A 5032-nucleotide genomic window follows, 5' to 3' on the forward strand; every position below is an offset into this window, starting at 1 on the left:
AATGCTGATATGTGTAGGAAGGAAATGATGTGGAATGGGAAAAGTGGGAATTGAAATGGCTTTTAGGAGGAGAAACTAAATGGAGAGAACATCTTCTGAATAAGTGTGTAACAAATTTGGAGATATAAGACAGACATCTAGGGGAAGGACAAGACAGGGAAACCTATGGATTAAGATATTGTGAATGGTTTGGTATGAAGAAATTAGTTATGTATAAGTCATTTGTGAGTAATAAATTTTTACTTACCACTTCTTTCCTGAGGTTCTTTAGAAAAACAAAATGGAAAATTTAGGGTCAATCATGGAAACGGAAGATCAAAAAACAAAATTTATAGCAAATATTGACCACATATGTAAAATTATAGCTCTCAGAAAGCATACACAGCAACACATAAGCACACAGAAAACACACACTGTGGACTGTGTGACAGCTCTTTTTTAAAATATAGTATTCTCCTGAAATAGACAATTAAGTATTGTCTTAACTGGAGAAAATTATTAAAATACTAGTTCTGAAGTTGACCTTTCAAACTGTATTTTATCTATGTTGACAGAACTAATGTATAAATATTCAGATTATTAGCTCTATAAATTTATTTGGCTGCTACTTAATAGATAGGGTTAAATCAATTATTGTAATATCTAAAATGTTAAGAGCCATGAGCATTGTTTAACATCTTGAACCAGGGATGTCAAAGAAATAATGGGTTTGTAGCCTAGATGATTCTACTCACATGTTTGTCAATAAATGAATATTTAAACTACTGTAATGCAAATTTCTATTTTAGCTAAAGCCTAAGTGAGGCAGGTCTTTCATGAATAAAAAATATACATGCAGAAAAGGTATGCAAATACTAAATGATGGTGAAAGGGTTTGTACATCAAAAGACTGAGCATATGTTGGAGAAAACTCACACTTCAGAAGCCTAAAACTGGTAAATCTTTGAAATATACAAATACTAACATTTAGTTGACACAAAAGAAATGTCTGCCTAGTTTGTATCAAAATGAGAAAATCACAGAAGTACTAATGGGGAAAATGGAATGCCAAATGCAGAAGACAAACAAAATTTGGGGAGACTAAATAAAAAGACATATCATGTAAGTTATTTGTTTGATGGTGCTTGGGAACATGGAAATTGATTGTTGGAGAAAAAGGTATAAAAACACAGATGAAACCACATGTAGGTTCATAGTGAAAAACATTTTGAGTCATGTGTTTTCCTTCTTCACACTATTGTCAACAAAAGAAAAGCAATCCAATTCATTCAAATCTGAGGACAACGTCAGGAAGGGACCAGGTCAGAAATTGGAAACACTTGCTTCATTTGCTTTTAGGTTCAAATGGACCATTTATTGGAATTAAAGCCAAAAGTTTCAAAGTCCACCATACTAATGAGAAGTACCCATTTTCATTCCACATAGTCCATTGTGCAAGGTTGGAAATGGCCCCATCAGGGGAGTTACATTGTGAGTTCTCTTTAATAGTATCAGATCCTTGGGTTTGTGTTGGCAGTTCTGCCTTTCTCAGTATAGAAAATTAGTGTGAACTGATAGACAAGCAACATATTTAAAAGGTGATAAGGAAATATAAATGGACTTTTGTACACATGGGCTAATGGATCAGTAACCAGTTTTAGATTTCTACTATACTGCTAAGTTCTATTTCCTCTGAAACAAAAGATGTAAGTGAAAAACATCAAGAGAATAAAGGAGATAAACATTTAGTGTTTGAATTAGTGTTTTCTGAATAAATCTTTTAAATTTGTGTTTTGAACCAATAGAAATGTTGAGTTAAAAGAGGCTGCACAATACTATGGGGCTTCCTCATTAGATACAGCATTTGTATACCTGGAAACAACTGGATAATAAGATCAAGGGGAATGCGAGAGTAGGTTTAGAGCTCACATGTAATAAAGGAATGTCATTGAATTAATAGTCTTTGAAAGAGCAGAAGGCAGAGTAATTTGCTCAACAAATTTGGAGTTTTCTGTTCACTTAAATTTTGGGTCAGTATCAATCACATGGTTATTCTCCCTTGAACTTGAAAAGTCACAGTGATTTGACATCATTGGTCATTTACACGAAAACATCTATTTCATGGGAATAATGTGGTGATCAGCCTAATATCCCTCATCCCTACAAAAGTTAGAATCAAATGAAGACAACTCTCAGGAGACATAAAAAGGAAAACACTGAAGTATATCGACAAGAATGGGTATATAATGAAAAGCAAGGAATAGGAAGAGGTGGAACTAGGGAAAACCAGATGGAAGAAGTTCATATGAAAATAGTCCATATAAAGACAATTGGAGAGGAAAGAGGGGAAGGATGAGAGAATAGGTGCCAAAGAGATAGAAAGGGAGGGAATGATAGTAGTCATTTAAATGTCTATGGGAAAAGTGTCAGAAATACTTACCAGTTTTATTTTCTAAAATATCTAAAAAAATAAAATTAAGAGTTCCATGTAAATATTGAAAGATACAAACACAAAATAATTCCTTTCTAAAATTTGCATTTACAATTCAATTTTTTAGTGTTCAGAAACACAGACACACACACACAAAACACTGATATAGAACATGCATATACACAGAAGAGCTCACAGGAATATCAACACCCAGAACCTCATACATCTATAGTAAGAAAACCTCCTTTTGCTTAATATATTCTCTGGAAATTCAGAGTGGGCAAAAATTAAGTCAATCTACTACATTGAGATATAATTTTAGAAACATTAGTCCTAGAAGCTACCTTTTAAAAAAGTTTTTAATCACTTTTGACATTAGTTAGGCATTCATTGTTCACTTTATAAGATATGATAAGGTATTTGGAAGCTAATATATATGTGAGGAATCAAGGTAGCTTTGTTCAATAAACTAGATACAAATATTGAATTATAGGATTAAAAGCATTCTAGAGATTACTCTTCATTATTAACTATGTGCCTCTATTCACATATATGTCAACCAATGAATACCTCACCTCGATTTGGGACGTTTCTATTTTGATCCACACCTAAATGAAGCACATGTGATTTATATCCAGTGCCTGTAAGAAAAATAAAACATTCAATGCCAGTGGAGCAAGAATTATCACTTTTGCAGGAAATTATTCCAAGGAGATCCAACCAGTCCATTCTAAAGGAAATCAGTCCTGGGTGTTCATTGGAAGGACTGATGCTGAAGCTGAAACTCCAATACTTTGGCCAACTCATACGAAGAGTTAACTCATTGGAAAAGACCCTGATACTGGGAGGGATTGAGGGCAGGAGGAGAAGGGGACGACAGAGGATGAGATGGCATCACCGACTCGATGGACATGCGTTTGAGTGAACCCCAGAGTTGGTGATGGACAGGGAGGCCTGGCATGCTGTGATTCATGGGGTCGCAAAGAGTCGGACATGACTGAGCAACTGAACTGAACTGATTCCAAGAATCACTTCTGAAATATTTCTTTATCTGGGAAGCCTAGGGTAATATATTTGGGCACAGTGGAAGAATGAGTGTCAAACTCATGGATCAAGAAATAAAGCAGAATGCTTACATGCTTTGAAGGACAATGAGAGGCAAACTTCACTGAGCACATTAGGCATCTTCTCCTCTATCTCTGCAGGTTTAGGGAAGTCTTGTCACAATAAACATGAGCCCTAGATACAGGCATTTTACAGAGGTCCTAACAATGGATGTGTCCTTGGAGATAAGCAGAATGGAATTCAGTGCCTTTTAACATAATATCCTTCATCACATACTCTTTATAATGAGCCTATAACATGTCTGGACAACAGGAACAAGCTAATGTTTACAGGAAAGAAGGATACAGATTGGAAAATAGAATGAAGGACTGAATAGAGAGACTGTCTGGGGAAGCCTATAATTCAACTGGGAGACACAAAGTCAGGCATCCAGGACAAGCACAACACAATGGAAAGCATCTGGATTAAGAGATGGGGCCTCAAGAAATCAGTCATGTTAGAGAGGTTTTTGAGAAGCTTCAGAATACTTACCATCTCGATCACAAACTTCTACAGAAAAATAAAGTGAAATTTTAAGGTCAGTATCATGGGAATGGAACGCTATGAAAGAAACTGTATTACAAAATTCATATTTAAATTCATTTTGATCTGAATGCAAAAAAAAAAACAAAACTCAAAACCAAATACACAGTGTGGATGAAAAGCTATTTTGGCAAGGGACTATTCTTCCAGAAGATTACAGTGTTAAGCAGGAAAAGTTGTGTCTTAATGGGGTAAAAGCATTGAAATGATACTTATGAAATTTACCTTTGAAACATGTGCTTTTCTTTTTTTTTTTTTTTTTTTTGCTTTTCTTAACATAAAATCAGACATTACTATACATATGGTTATTGTAGTATGAACCACTTCTGGCCTCCTACAACTGTAAAGAGATAGTTTGGAAAGTTCTATTTCCCCTGAAACAAAATGTAAATGAAAATATCAAGTGGATACCTGAGGCAAAACTTTAGACTTTGACTTAATGTTTTACGAAAAACTCTTTTAAATTTCTAAGGAAAGTTGCTTCTCAATTCATTAACATAACATTTCATTATTGAGTGATACAGTATTACGTGACCTTTTGTTAACAGGTGACATTATCATAAACACAATGAGAAAATGTTCAGTTTGCAGACCTAATAATTTAGTAATTATTAAAAAAAACATACAATATTTGGTAGAACACATCTATACCCAGAACAATTAGGTCGTGTGATCAATGTGAATGTGAGGTTAGGCTTAGAGCTCACATTGGCCAAGGAATGACATCTGAAAATCTAGTCTTTTAAAGATTTGCTCAGCAAAATTTGCTCAGCAAATATGGAGTTATCTGCTCACTTAAGTTTTGGCTCAGAGTTAGTCACATAGCTATTATCCCTTGAGTTTGAAATGTCACAGAGATTCTACATCTGTGGTCACTTGTAGGAAAATTTATTTAGAATTGAAAGAATGTAGTGATCAACCTGATATCACTTATCTCTACAAATATACCAAACCTAGTCAATTCTCTGGAGACAG

The 5032-nt window shown here is 34.4% G+C and overlaps 1 long non-coding RNA gene across 1 annotated transcript in view; it reads right to left on the reverse strand.

The window, feature by feature from the left end:
• Nucleotides 1-2984: 2984 nt before the first annotated feature.
• The window catches only part of LOC104985664, a 5863-nt gene continuing 3815 nt past the window's right edge, over nt 2985-5032 (reverse strand). The window contains exons 3-4 of the long non-coding RNA XR_824957.1: nt 4007-4024; nt 2985-3051 (exon numbers count right to left, since the gene is read on the reverse strand). This is a non-coding gene — a long non-coding RNA (uncharacterized LOC104985664). The remainder of the gene's footprint in view (nt 3052-4006; nt 4025-5032) is intronic.

This window comes from Bison bison, unplaced genomic scaffold (assembly GCF_000754665.1).
Source record: "Bison bison bison isolate TAMUID 2011002044 unplaced genomic scaffold, Bison_UMD1.0 scf7180017845593, whole genome shotgun sequence".
NCBI lineage: Eukaryota > Metazoa > Chordata > Mammalia > Artiodactyla > Bovidae > Bison > Bison bison.